We start from the raw sequence: 16434 nt of genomic DNA on the forward strand, positions 1-16434 counted from the left end.
GAAGATGCCCAGAAAGGGTGGACTTTCTTTTTGTGTGTGTGTGTTTTTTCTTTTTTATCTTGAGGCTTTGCTTGGGGAATAGTCCTAAGTCTTAGAGCTGCACAGTAAAACAATGGGGTGAATGGCTAAATCTCTGATAGAAATATATGTTTAATGTCAGCAGAAGAACCTCAAAAAGGGAACTCTTGAAGGCAGGTGTGTGGAGATTATGGTAGAGAAGAAAGAGCTGAGGAAAGAGTTATTTTAATTCTGTGTTTGAATCCTCAAAAAAATAGTTCTCACCCCTTAACTGTGCATGTATGGGGAAGACCCAGATCAGAATCCCAGAGACTCTGAGAAAATAATTTAAGCTACAAACTGCATCTCAAATGAAACCATGAAAAGAACATGAACAGGACAAACTCAAATTATCACAGTAAAAGCCTTGCAAACTGAACTGAGGTTCCAACCAGCACCCACAAAAGATAGAATAGAAATATTAGTGTAATGCTAAGCACACTGACTGTCAGCTAAACACCACCAATAAGAACAACAATAACAAAGGATGATCTTCTCTAGCAGATTATAACAAAATTTAGAGTCTATGCACTTATATTATTTAAAATTTCAATTCAGAATTACTCAAACAAACAAACAGGGAAATGTTAATGAAACCACAATGAAAAAGATAATCAATTGATGCTGATATTCATATGATCCAGATTTGGAATTACCAGACAAAATAGAGAAAATATTATAGAAGTAGGCTTCTTTTGGTAAAGAAAGATACACTAGAAAAATTGAAAAGATATATGTTCTCAACATAAAACAGAAAGTATACAAAAATAATCATTTTGAAATTTTAGCAATAAAAAGTATAATATTTGAAAAAAATTTAGATGATCCCAATAGCAAAATTGAAGTCACAGAGGAAAGTGTCAGGTAACCTGAAGTTAGAGGATTTAAATTACATTGCATAAAAAAACAGAGAAAAAGTATCAGAAAAGATAAATAAAGTCTAAGATATCTTTTGGAAACTTTTCAAAGTTCTGATAATCATGTAATTAAAATTTTAGAAGAAAAGAAGAAAGGAATTAGTTGAAAAAATATATACTAAAAGTTGTAATCACCAAAGACTTCCCAAATATGGTCAAAGGCAAAAATTTACACACGTAAGAAACTCAATGAACCCTAAGGGAGTTAAATTAAGAGAAAAACATGCCTAGACATATAATCAAAATAATAAAAAGCAAGTATAAATGTAAAAAGTTTGAAAGTATCCCCCAAAATAAAGAGCAACACATTAAATACATTGGAACAAGAATTTGAGTGTAGATATTTCATAAAAGCATGGGAACCAGAACATACTAGAATGATAAGTTTAAAGTAGTGTAAGAAAAGTTCTATGAATGTGAATTTTATATCTAGTAAAAATGTTATTTTTTTAAAGATTTTATTTATGTATTTTTAGAGAGGGGAAAAGAGAGGGAGAAAGAGAGGGAGAGAAACATCAGTGTGTGGTTGCCTCTCATGCCCACCTCCCACCACTACTGGGGACCTGGCCCGCAAACCAGGCATGTGCCCTGACTGGGAAGCCAACCAAGGACCTTTTAGTTCTCAGGCCATGCTCAGTCTCCTGAGCCATACCAACCAGGACAAAAATATTCTTTAATAAAGTGAAACTAAAGATATTGCTAGGTATAGGAAAACTGAGAAACTTTGTTTCCAACAGACTAGATCTAAAAGAAATGTTAAAGAAAGTTCTTGTAGCTAAAAGGCACACAAGTAATACATTTCTAGGAATATAACAAATATTTTCCATCTTAAATTTTAAAAAATTATGACTGCTGACAGCAAAACAAATATATACATTTATTTATATATATATAACTACTTGCATAAATGATAATATTTTTATGTATGCATATGTAATATATATAGCAATTATAAAATAAAATTGAGTTCATGGGAGGTGAATCCATATAATTGCAAAGCTTCAAAATCTTACTTGAGATAGGAAAATATTAACCGCAAGTAGATGAACAATGTGACGTATAGATATTGAAATACCAAGAACAATGATTAAAATATTTAATCCAAGGGGATATAGCTAAATGCCAATATATACTCATAAAACAAAATAGAATACTAAGATATCAAGTAATTCAAAAGAAATCAGAAAAAAGGTACAAGGTGAACAGAAACTAAGAACATGAACAGATATAAACAATACAATAGTAGAAAACAACAAAACATTTCCCACCAAATCAATAATTATATTAAACATATATCTAACTGAAAGTCAGTACCCAATTACATGTTGTCTACATGAAACCTATTTTAAATATCAATACAGATATAAATAATAAGTAAAATAATGTATTAAATATCATGTATACACTGATAAAAGGGAAGCTGAGTGCCTATATGAATGTTAGAAAATTAGATTCTGCAACAAGACATAACTAGGACTAAAGAAGGATATTACATAATTCTAAGGGTATGAGTTCACCGAGAAAAGGTTATAGTCATAAGTCTTTATAAACCTAGTAAGATAGCCTCAAAATACATAACATGAACATATAACTGAGAGATGAAATAGAAAAATATTGGAAGGTGTGCAAGTTTACTATGCAAGGAAGTTTGCGGTGCCAGTGGAGCTGCTCATAGTCCGCCTGGTGACTCCATGGCCGCACCCATTTGTCAAACTGTACCCTGGAGTTCTGTGAGAAGATGCAACGTAAACATTGAAATTAAGAACAATGTAACAATAGCCAGAGGGGAGTGGGGAGAGAATAGTGGGGAGAGGGGTCTATAGGAGCTACTATAAAGGACACAAGGACAAAATCAAGGGGGAGGGTAGAGGTGGGACTGGCTGGGGTGGGGTGGAGGGATGGGGAGAAAATGCAGGCAATTGTAACTGAATAAAAAATAAAATAAAATAAATAAAAATTTTAAAAAAAGAAGTCATTTGTGCATGACATGCAGTGGTGAGCTTCACAATTATAAATGTGAAATTTGAAAGAATGGGTGGTGGCTTAAGCTATTTTCTCTTCAAGGAGAGCACACATTTAGGAACTGAAGATTATATCCTGATTTGGTTTATATGTGATAGATATATGTAGACATGGAATTTCTATTAAAATGAAAACTTCAGGAATAAACTTCATCACCATTTTCTTTTCTTTTTTAAAATTCCCATCCTCCCATCCCCTTTCCTTCCTCCCCTTTGGCAACCATCAACTTGTTCTCTATTTCTATGGGTCTGTTTCTACTTTGTGTTATTTATTCATTTATTTTTTTAGATACCACATATAAGTGAATTTTTTCATATTTTTTAATTATTGGAAATTGCTAACTAGTATCTTCACCTATTATGCTACATGTTAGAAAAAGTTTACTTAGAACCTTTATAAGTAAATAAATGTGACAGTGCCTCCTTCAACAAACATTGTGTAGTTTACCTCAGGGTTATTTTGAAGAGTCTTTAAAAATATAAAAGTCAAAAATGGGTAAGCAGCACATCGGAGAGCTTCTTGGTAAATAAATAAATAATTAAATACATTGTTTTTCTAAAAATTTTTGCTCAGATTTTTTAAGTATATAAGTATTATTTTGAGTTTTATGAAAGATATATCATGGTATTTTCATAGTCTAACTTTTTTTAATAAGGCATCTCTGAGGACTACAGTTATAAAGAAAATATATTGAAAAAATTTCTGTAATATATCACAATAGGTATGCAGCTTGCCAGAATTATGAAATAGTGACATGGTGTTTTCTGAACTCTGAAAGAAAATAACATGTAAATTATTGGAACAATGTAACCTTAACTCTACAAAAGAATCAAACAAACTTGTACATTGAACTATATTAATTTCCCCCCAATTTATCAGCATATGAATGATAGAAACAGTGAATTAATATATATGTTGTTAAGCATCATATCTAACATCTGATAGATACACAATAAATGATGGTTTTCCCTGAATTGTAATTATTTTTTGTCCCTTCTTATTAGAAGATGAGCTACACGTTCAAAATGAAGTGTGCTGAAGCAGCTCCTTGTGTCTAGTCTATTCGGTGGGATTAGTGTTACAATGTTTTAGAAAGTGCCTCTATTTATGTATATGGGTGTGTGAGGTAGGTATATGAGGCATACATGTGAGTGTATGGTACGGGTATGTCTGCACATATATCTGGAAGGAAAATAAATGTTTAAACTTTAGAATCCACAGTAAGAAAACACATTGACCGTAAAATTTCATACTACAATCAGAGCTTTTAGAATTACTGATGCAAACATAGTTATCATATTAAAAAAAACATATACCAGCAAAACAAATTTTTGTTGCCCTTAAGTATGTGTGTGTCTGCATATTTTGCTCTGATTATTGACAAATGCTAACAAATATTTTCATGCCATATGCTGTATAGGCCAAGATGTGTAGGCAGTTTTCTTTCACAGTAGTAGGAGCAGAGCACAACTTCTAATACATATAAACATCTTACACTAAAATTTGCTCTTTTTTTGCAACCATTCTAACTAGTCATCTAGTATTGAAGATTAATGAGTACTTTTCCCAACACTGTGAATTCAGATGAGGTATTAAGTTCTGCAACCCTTCCAATTCTGTTCTGTGTCTGATAAATAATAGTGTGTTTGGAGCTGCCTGAGAACTCATAATTCAGAGCTCTTCATGGGAAATTCATCTTGTGGGGCTCCCAATTATACCAAAGAACTTATTTTTCCCAGACTAAAACTGCGAAGACTTCTCAAAATATATTTTAGTCAAAACAAAGTTACTAAAAAGGAGGCACTTGTGTGAAAAAAATGAATATAAACATTTCACTAATATTTAAGATAACTGAAATTACTCAGTCAATTCCATGGGCAGTTTTCTCATCCTATATTTATTCTCTCCTATGAGACAATGATATGATAATAATAGGGGTATTTTGTTTTCTTCTTTTTAAATAGCATTTTATATTAATTTAAGGTATACAGCATAGTGGTTAGACAGTCATATAATTTATGAAGTGATCCCCCAGACAATTCCAGTACCCACCTGCGCCATATGCAGTTATTACAATAGTATTGACTATGCTCCCTATACCGTACTGTACATTTTTGTGGTTATTTGGTATCAATCATAGATTTAAATGTGGAACTCAGAATCACTATTAATGATTATTTTAGGCATTCTGATAATGGTTATGCACTTGTTATTTGCACTCTGCTGCTTCTACCTGCTTAAATTTTCACTCTTTCAGTTTGTTTATATCACCTATATTTTGGTATTGACAAAAGAAGTTGATTTTTTAAAATTTAAACTCCTCTTGGATTAAGAATTACTCTCTAGGGATGGATAAACATTTTTTAATGATTTATTTTTTAATTTTATAGAGAGGAGGAGGAAGGGAGATAAAGAGGCCTAGAAGCCTTGATGTGAGAGACATTGATTGGCTGCCTTCTGTACACGTCCCAGGGAACCAATTCTGCAACCCAGACATGAGCCCCAACCAGGAATCGAACCTGTGACCCTTCTGTTCACAGGATAACACCTAACCAACTGAGCCACACCAGCCGGGGCTACAAGGACATTGTGATCCAACAGAAATCTAAAGTCTGCCCCATGTTCCCTTATTTGTATCTTTCTTTTGATGGAATCTATTTCTCTTGAAGTTATCTCCCAAAACTCTAGACTTAGAATATTGTTGACTTCAAAATTTCCCTCAAAGTACTTACTCAAAACACCCATCTATCTCCCTTTCTTCTCTTCTTCCTTGCTTCATTTTTCATTGCAATTCATAAGGATAAGTAAGGTGAATGAACACACTAGATGTGTTTAAGGAATACTGAAATTCATAATAGTAATATCATGTTGAAAAGTCTTTTTGTTAGGGTACTAGTTCTATAAAACTAACTCCTTGTTTTGATTTGTTAAAGCTTAAAGATAAAATTTTGTTTAAAACACTGCAGATTTTTTTTAAGGGACGGTCATGCTTTTGTATATGTTCCTAACAATTTATTTTTAGCTTTATGAGACTGTAATTTCACAGAGTTTTGCAATTCCATAAGGTATTCCTGCTTCCTATATTTTGCCTTTGTATTAATTGTTCTGATGACAGACTTCTAAAAAATTCATAGTTAGTTATTTCTTTAGTGCCCATACTCAATTTCTGAAGATGAAAAAGAGTTTTTCCAGGAAAATCTGGCATCTAGTACTACTCACAAATTTTTTACAGCAGTTCTTTCTCTCTATAATGATATGATTTTAGTTGTGTTTTTAGGGTTATACCTAGTTTAAATACATAAAATTTTATTTTGAAATGTATACTTTAAGGTATCTTTAAACAAATTTACACATTCAATGTGATTTAAATTTCTCAATTTTTTTTTCTTACATAAAAATATGCTCTTGTTTGGAATCAGGAATTTGTATTCTTGTATAATTGAACTCCATTTTCTCTACTAAAAATTATTTATTTAGTTTAGTTTTCTTCACCTGGAAATGAATAAAATTAAGAATCCCAATATGTTAACATTCAATGTGATTATATTCCTAAATAGTACTCTCCTCCATCATATTTAACATATACCAATATACAAACTCAGTTACAGTTTTGCCATGTCTCTATAAAATGCAATACCAAAGATATCTGGAATGAATAAATTCTGGTCTATGCCAGTTAATATTATGAAATCAGCACATACCTACATAAAAACACAAAAACTTGTCCACTATACTGCATGTATTGATATAAAAATATATCCTTTCTATAGAGCTATAACTTTACCATTAGGCAGACCAAAACAAAGTTTTATAAAATGCAAAGAAATCATAGGAAATTAGAATGTACTATTTGGGTTTGTGTTAGTGCCATGAATACTAGCAGCTCTATTAAGTATGTCTGGAGAAAAGAGAATGGCTTCGTCCTCATAGCTTGCATGATTAAAGGAATGTGGAATAATAAAAGTGTATTTCATTCTCTCACAAATGTTAAGAGATACATTACGGGACAGCCTTTTTTGATGTATTTGAAGAGTCACTTGAATAACTACCCTATCAAGTTTTCATTTGTCCTTTTTCATGCTGCCTACTTTAGGCTTTCGCTGCCTTCATTCAAACTGATGGCCACTTAGAATTCCTCGTGTGTAGCAGGGTTGGGATAGATCCATTACTAGAATTTGAATTGTTTGGACTGAGCTGTACTTTCAGTTCTACCACTAATAACTATGTGATTTGGAGCCAGTCAGGACATCATTCTAGGCTCGGGTTTCTTATTTTGTAAAACTTAGAACGTTAGAAAATGACACTTTTAGTCTTTAAACTCTGTTTTAACTCCTGAGCGTAGTGTGTTAGTGGCAACTCTGCTGTCTCGCAGCAGTCTTCTCAGTTTTTAACGTTTACGACTTACCCTCTTCAGACCCCAGTGTTAAGCGTTAAGCCTTTCTTTCCCTTGGTTTTAATTTTTGTTCCATGCCAGAAATTTCTGAAGCCTGATTTACCTCATTATAATTAAATAAATTAGTTTGGTTCTCAAGGTGAATTTTAGAAGTACTAGACTATAACATGTATTTATGATTAGCCAACCTCTATTGCAAGGTCAATATTTATAAACTGGAATAAATCACTAATCTTCAGTTTTATAATAATCAAATGCACACTAGCTTGGTATACTCCATAGGTACACATCATCTGAATCCACAGTGGATACTCCTTTGCCCCAGGTTGAAGCTTCTCTACACATTTACTCTTACAATCTAATGAAAGTGTAATTCAGTTTTACAGCGCAGGGAGCTACCGTAATATTTTTGGGTAACTACTAATTAATAAGTGGACACATTAGCTATGTACAAGTAAATATATGAGTTTTGATGAAATTTTGTTGATGATTAAAAAATCATACTTAATAGGGCCTAGTATTTAATACCGAGAGAGTATTTTCTTCAATTTTTCATTGTGATTGCAGGCACTCAAATTGAGAAGCACAATATGCAGACATATTGATCTCTCCACATCCCTCAAGCTATTCTGCTCTAGTTTCCAACTTATTAGAAATGTAAGAGGATCAGCCATTTGCCAGGAGGAGAGTGGTTCTATAGCTAAGAAATTTGAATAATGGGCATTGGAGAAAGGAAAAATATAACTCCTCAGTTAGAATATTTATCTGTAACAGTAAAATCGCTGACCACAGCTAGCCCTTGACTGCTAGATAAGGAACTATTTGTTTTCAGCCTAGATTGATAAGGTTGCTGGTCGTTCTATGCACCACTCTCTCATAGTAAAGGAGACAGACTCTTGAGAAACAATACATTTATTGGCGCCATTATCTTTGACTTCTGGTCCATTTCTAAGTTGGACGTTTCAGTGAGTTCTGCAACCACTATTTTCAAGATAGCAAATGAAAATCTTAAAAGCATTGTGGAAATACTCCCACAAAGTATTTCATGTGGAAATGTATGCCAAAATGGAGAATAAATTCTGGAAGCAAGAGTTTTAACATGACATAATTTATTCAAAGACATTTTATCACTATAGCTGGGAAGACCTCTATAGTTAGACGCATCCTACATATGTTCCTGATGAACGAAGTAGACAGAATCATGTTATGACTATTAGTGGTTAGTTTGTCTTTTTCTTTAAAGCAGCTAATTATGTTCCATTTAAACCAATGAACGTATTTTTACATGTGGCCCTTTTTTTGCCATGGAGACTCAAGATTCTGACTACAGGGCAATAAGCATTGAGTAGAACTGACTCTCGGAGTTGGCAATGGATACAAAATACCTCCACATTGATCACAGTTACCAAAGTGAGAGAGAAAGAAAGCAAACTTTGGAAAAATGAAGAAGGTTTCATATTCAAGGTTTAGTCTATACATTACTGCTAAGATTATCCTGACCCACATGAACTGCCAAGGGCAGACTGAAATATAAGTGATTACCACTTGTAGTACTTTTTATATTCCTATCTAGAAAAGAACATAGTTCTCAGCTTATAGCTAAATACCTACAAAAAGACAATATTAAAGAAGGCTGTGCTGCCTAAACTATCTTATTTCTCTTCTGTGTAAGGATACATGCAGAGTGGGTACCTATGTGCCTAAACAGGACATTTTATTCTCTATTTGTTCACAGCACTTATTTTCTGATTTTGTTGAAATCACAAGAAAATGTAGAAAATGCACAAATGTGAAGGTCATTACACTGAGGTTTTGTCAGGTGATAAAACAAGAGGAAATTCAAAGATGACAGCCATGCAAAACATCTGGCATCCTGTCACCTGCACATTTTTATAACTACACTCCTGCACGTGCTTCTGGGAGACGGCCAGATGGACATGGCGATTATGTGCCACACTGAGTGGCCGCGCTCGGAGGAGGACGTGTGCGTGCCGCCACTCGCAGCGTCTATGCACTTAGGGTAAGAAAGGGCTGCAGAAAAGAGCCCAGAGTGAAGGTTGAAAAAACCCTATCTGGATAATTTTAGTCTTTCTTTTATTGATTGCTTGACACATTAATTAAATTACTAAATTTCCAAAATTTTATTTATATTTTTGTTAATTGTGTTGACACCTACCTGAAAATAACAGTAATTTGATTCCCTACTGACAACCTATTTCACGAGTACAATGACTTTTAAACCAGGCACAGGAGTATAATATAAAAATTAAGTCCTTTCATAAAATTCTGAACATACCGATCCCCTTGGATTTCTTATTTTAATTTGAGAACCGGATTCCTGTGCGACAACGGAGATGCTAGTCCCACACACAGTAGCTCCCCTCCCGACTGCAGTGTCACCTTATTTCTCGGTACATGTCCGTTTGTCTTCTCAGCAGTTAGCGAGTGCCAACAGCTGCTTCCAGGTACTTCGAGAACTTTTTACTATATTTAACACAAGTAGCTTACTTGCACTGACGTTTTAAAACAAATTAATTGGGAAATATAACCCTTAACAGGAGCTGGAAAGTAATTAATGACTTAAATTTATTAAATATCTGCATATATTCCTAAAGTAAAAGAGAAGACATTGTTATTTCCTAAGAACCTATTTTGGGCCTGACATCTTAAATACATTCTATAATTTTATAATTTAATCTTTGTAAAGGTGTTTAAGGGAGGTAATATTATTCTAACCTCACCACAGGGGAATTCAGCAATGAGAAAAAGAATGTGAATGCAGACAGTCATTTTAAGGGTCCATTGATAGATGGATAAAAAAGATGCAGTATATATGTACAATGGAATATTAGCAATGGAAAAAAAGAATGAAATCTTACCATTTGTGGCAACACGGATGGACCTAGAAGGTATTAAGCTAAGTGAAACAAGTCAGACAAAGAAAGACAAATATCATATGATTTCACTTACATGTGGAATCTAAAAAACAAACAAACAAAACAGAGATAAGCTCATAGATACAGAGAACAAATTGCATTGCCAGAGGAAAGGAGGGTTGAGGGGATGGGGGGGAAAGGCAATGGGATTAAGAACTACAAATTTCCAGTTCTAAAACAGTCATGGGGTTATAAAGTCAACATCCACAGCATAGGGAATATAGTCAATAATATTATAATAATTATGTATGGTGTCCTATGGGTTCACTTCGCAAGTTACATAAATAATGATTTACTATGTTGTACACCTGAACCTCATATAATATTGCATGCCAATTGAATTGAAATATTAAAAAAAAATTAAGTAGCAAGATCAGTCCCTAAAACATAATTGACAGATTCTATCCTATTCTATATTAATTTGTGATATATAAAACAAAGTGAGTGCAAAATGGCAGAAGCAAGATTAAGAGGATACTTTTAGTAAATAGCCTTAGATTCCTTGAGAGAGCAAGGTCCCTGTGGGAAGGAATGGTTCGAGACAATTTTATGGATGTGAAGAGCCTGACGGGGTAGAATAGTCAGAGTGGATATTTTTACTATGAAAAATGAGTTAAGATCTGGAGATTCACCTTTATTTAGTACTCAAGAGCTAACTCTTTCCAATTTTAACCTGGCAGTAAAAAGTTTGGAGTTTTCAGAAGAGAGGATCTAATTTCACGGTATTCTGTTTTTGGACTTCTGAATAAACCTCATCTTCTGAATGTAATGAAGGAGGGAGATTTGAGACCTATCTTCCAGAGTTTGTTTTTGAATAGCCTTGAGTAAATCAAATTCAGAGGTTTTGCCCTGCAGATATTCTGAAATTTGCTGGTAAAGTTAGAAGTTGTAAGATCGATGTTTGGAATAGGGGGAAAATGAAGGCAGAAATAGGTGAAATTAACTCTTTTAGTAACTAACATCAAACTTCATAACCATCTTTCCCCAGCTTGCTTCCTTAAACAACTATCTCCTTGTTGTTTAACTATAGGTATTCATTTTGATTCTGGGCAAAGGACATCTTATTTCCATCCAATTGTTTCTTAAAATAGACTTCTGCTTCTTTAACACACCAGGCAGCCTGGGAGCGCCAGGGCAGATGTTGTTGTTGTACAGGTTTAGCCTTATTTTATGTAGAAATCTGAAGATTTTTTGCCAGTACAGTAAGTCAGCAGCCTGGGGTCTAGCTGTCTGCCTCTGTGCACAAGAATAACACAGAAATAGTTGAGGAAGGAAAGAGGTCTTTATTAACAGGGTTCTCAATTAGAGGGAGCTGAGGTCTCCCCTGCTCCAAGTCATTTTGTTCTGCAAAACACAGAAATCCCCTTGTTCCCAGAAAGACTGAACTCCAAACCCATGCCTAGAAGTTCTCCATCATTCCTAATCTATCTGTTTGGAGCCCAAGGTGGCTACACAAACAGGTTTCCATCCTAAGGTTCTCTCTTCCTGGGGTGGGCACTTGTGGGCTTCAGTGTTGCCATTGCCTCCTGCAGTTTCTCTCTCTCCCTGGGCTGGGATACATTGCCAGGTTACTCCAGCAGGTCGTGCAAGGGGCTCCATCTGGAACCCCAGTGCCCAAAGGCGCTCATGCCCCTGGGGCCGAGGAACTTTCCAGGCCCGTGTGCAAGGAATCCAGGGCTTATGTGCTATGTAGCACAGGGTTGCAGCACCCCACCAGCCCACCGTTGGTGAGGTGGACGTTCTCAGGCAGACCTGCTCCAGACTATGCTAGCAGTGCAAAGCAAGAGCCGTGATTGGGGTCACATCTCATGGGGTCCCACAAACGCTCTACCTCCAATTCTAACTGGGGGCCGGGAGCCAGGAGCCAGGAGGAAAGAAGGGTGCCCTTCTGCATGTGTTTTGTTTTAAACCCATAAGTGACAGAAAGTCCGACTTTTCAACCAATGAATGCTAATGTCCACCATGTTCAGAAGCCCCTGAGTGTCTTTCCTCCTCTTCTGGCTACCATTGTGTGGAAGAAGGCAGAGGTTTTGCAGGCGCACACAAGCCCATAAGCATGTTGGCTGAGGCATGACATTCAGCCTCCACAGCTCGAGAACAGCCTGTTTGCCAGCTCTGCTCCAAGCTGCATATCCTCTGGGACAATGCACTCTGGTTCGTGCAGTAGGCCCTGGGTGTAGGGAGGCTGTCCGGGGGCTTCCGTTGAGATTCCAATCTAGGTGGCCTCTGGCGCTTCCTGCAACACCTCCTCCCTTCAAGGGGAGAGATGCTGGCTCTGGTGCCACTTCCTGGAGATGTGGCCCAACTCACCCTCTTATAATACCTTTCATTAATTTAAATTTCTTATGTGACTTTTTAATATAGCTAGGATATTTCTAAATATTTTTCTTTTTTTTATTTCAGTCAAAGTCATAATGAAGAACTATGTAAAAAATGTGGTCCATATATACCCAACAAAGTGTGAGTAATGATTCTCATTTAATCATTTTTATTCCTAAATCCAAATGGCAATGAAGTAAAAGCATGTTCCATGAAAGTTAAAAACTGAAAATATAGGCACTTCCAGACAAGATGGAGGCGCAGGTAGACAGACACACTGTGCCTCCTCGCCCAACCAAAAGGACAACAATTTAAAAACAAGAAACAACCAGAACTGACAGAAAATCAAACTGTATGGAAGTCCGACAACCAAGGAGTTAAAGAAGAAACACACCCAGACCAGTAGGAGGGGCAGCCAGGCAGTGAGGACTCACGGTAAGGCTGCAGCTGGCGGACCCAGCAAGGTGGTGGATTGTGTAGTGGGGTGGGCAAAACTGCAGCTAGCCAGCAAGGCAGCAGGTGGTGGACCCAGTGACAGATGGAGCAACCCAGAGTTCCAGCGCAGGGAAATAAAACCTCAAACCTCTGACGGAAAACACCTGTGGGGGTTGAGGTGGCAGCAGGAGAAACTCCCAGCCTCACAGAAGAGTTCATTGGAGAGACCCACAGGGGCCTAGAGTGTGCACAGGCCCACCCACTTAGGAATCAGCACCAGAGGGGCCGAATTTGATTGTGGGTAGCAGAGGGAGTGACTGAAAACAGGCAGAGTGGAGCAAGCGCCATTACTCCCTATCAGACCCCTCCCCCACGGATTGTGTCACAGTGCAGTGACCAGCTTTACCCCACCCTGGTGAACACCTAAGGCTCTGCCCCTTTACGTAACAGGCACGCCAAGACAAATAAAATGGCCCAAATGAAAGAACAGATCAAAGCTCCAGAAAAAATACAACTAAGCAATGAGGAGATAGCCAACCTATCAGATGCACAGTTCAAAACACTGGTAATTAGGAAGCTCACAGAATTGGTTGAATTTGGTCACAAATTAGATGAAAAAATGAAGGCTATGCTAAGAGAAACAAAGAAAAATGTACAGGGAACCAATAGTGATGGGAAGGAAACTGGGACTTAAATCAATGGTGTGGACCAAAAGGAAGAAAGAAACATCCAACCAGAAAAGAATGAAGAAATAAGAATTCAAAAAAAAATGAGGAGAGGCTTAGGAACCTCCAGGACGTCTTTAAACATTCCAACATCTGAATTATAGGGGTACCAGAAGGAGAAGAGGAAGAACAAAAAATTGAAAACCTATTTGAACAAATAATGAAGGAGAACTTCCCTAATCTGACAAAGGAAGTAGACTTCCAGGAAGTCCAGGAAGCCCAGAGTCCCAAAGAAGGTGGACCCAAGGAGGAACACACCAAGGCACATCATAATTACATTACCCAAGATGAAACAGAAGGAGAGAATCTTAGAAGCAACAAGATAAAAGGACACAATTACCTACAAAGGAGTTCCCATAAGACTGTCAGCTGATTTCTCCAAAGAGACCTTACAGGCAAGAAGAGGCTGGAAAGAAGTATTCAAAGTCATGAAAGGCAAGGACCTACATCCAAGACTACTGTATCCAGCAAAGGTATCATTTACAATGGAAGGGCAGATAAAGTGATTCTCAGATAAGGCCAAGTTGAAGGAGTTCATCATCACCAAGCCCTTATTCTATGAAATGTTAAAGGGATTTATCTAAAAAAAGGAAGATAAAAAATATGAACAGTAAAAATGACAGCAAACTCACAGTTATTAACAACCATACCTAAAACAAACAAAAAAAAAGCAAACTAAGCAAACAACTAGAATAGGAACAGAACCACAGAAATAGAGACCACATGGAGGGTTATCAATAGGGGAGTGGGAGGGGGAGAAGGGGGGAAAGGTAAAGAGAATGAGTAGCATAAATGGTATGTAGAAAATAGACAAGGGGAGGGTAAGAATAGTATAGGAAATGTAGAAGCCAAAGAACTTATATGTATGACCCATGGACATGAACTGAAGGTGGGGGGGGGAATGTGGGAGGGAGGGGGTATGCAGGATAGAGTGGAGTGAGGGGGGGAATGGGACAACTGTAATAGCATAATCAATAAAATATATTTAAAAAACTGAAAATATAAAGGGAAATTTTATATATTGTATTCACATACTTTTGCTTTATTGGTTCAATAACTATTTTCTCAATGAGATATAAAGTTCTGAGAGGCTATATATTATGCCTGCTTTATTCAACCCTATACCAAGGATCTGGCAGTATTTCAGCCTTCTTGTAGGCATTCCATTTTTACTGAATGATGGAAATAAGCCTCATTTCCAAAGATGACAAAGAATAATCCTCACTAATATGAGTTTTTCTTTGTTTTCCAGTTAAAAAAAAAGATAAGATAGTAACATCATTGAGTTTGTCAGAATATTATGTATCAACACACATCTTAGGGAAACTACCTAATATTATAATTGTTTTCATAGGAAAACAGGTCCTATTGTACACTTTCCATTCTTTGTCTCACCTTTAATTAAACATCCATAGGGCACTCATAAATATTGCCTCATCCAGTAAGTAGACACGTCCATGGTCTGTACTCTGGCTCCCCATTTTCTCTTATTTACTGTGTTTTTCAAAATCTTTCAGCCCAAGCCATCAAGCATACAATGGTCAGTGAAGTGCACAATTCCAGTCTACTGTGAATGATAGAAATTCTTTATAAGAACTGTTTACAAAGGTAATTTGCCTCTCTGTTGAGTTTCCTCAGTTTTTTTTTAAAAGCCTCAAAGTTTTGAAAAATCTTTAGCAAATAAAAATCATTCTTCATTCTCTCTATTGTTGTCTATTCCTGCACTTTATCTGGGGCCTTATGATTTTTAAAAAATATTTTATGGTATATAAATTTTCATTGGATTTAGCACCCTATGGTATAACTAGAATAATGTTTTATTTTCCTAGATGGGGTAGCTTCAAGAATGAAATAAGTCATCATAATAAGCAGGGAAAATAGGCATAAACTAGCAGTATTCTGGCCTAAATTAATATAGTCCATGCTATATTAATATCTTAATGGATAATTTGCCATAATCTAGTTTATGATTATCTATGTCTTCAAGAATCTCAAATTTACCATAATTTTCTTCTTTTGTTCTTGTATATACCATGAATACATACTGGATATTTATTACATTTTGCTGCAATAAACATTTGTTAACTCTGTACTATGGGAGAGACTTTACATCTTCAACATCATTTTCTGTGTTGGGAAATACAAAGAAAATTGAGATATAGTTATCTACAAAGAGCCATTTAAAATAGACAAGTGTGAAAAACCTACCATCAATATGAGATTGTGTTGTAAATAAATAGATAAAAAGTGCTCAGGGGAAAGACTTGAAAAAAGAAAAGTATTTGAATTGGTCTTGAAGAATGGGTAAGATTCTGATGGAATAAAATATACATAATAATAAATCAACGAAAAGAAAACGTGGAAATAACAGACAACACAAACAACAAAACAAAAGCTACATGTGCAGACATATAATATTAATCATTAGCTCTCCCTTTATTTCAATTACAAAATTGTAGTTTAAGAATTGTCTCACTTGTTTCAAGTTCATGTTCAGATTCAGCAAGTGTAGGATTGACCTTTGGCCTGTGTAAGAGTGTAGAACCCACTGGATTGTAATACACGCCACCACACTTTTTTTTTTTCCTTTGCAGCCTCATTTACTTTGGGATGAGTAATTTTTCAAGAAG

The sequence above is a fragment of the Desmodus rotundus genome, chromosome 11 (assembly GCF_022682495.2).
Source record: "Desmodus rotundus isolate HL8 chromosome 11, HLdesRot8A.1, whole genome shotgun sequence".
In the NCBI taxonomy this organism is placed as follows: domain Eukaryota; kingdom Metazoa; phylum Chordata; class Mammalia; order Chiroptera; family Phyllostomidae; genus Desmodus; species Desmodus rotundus.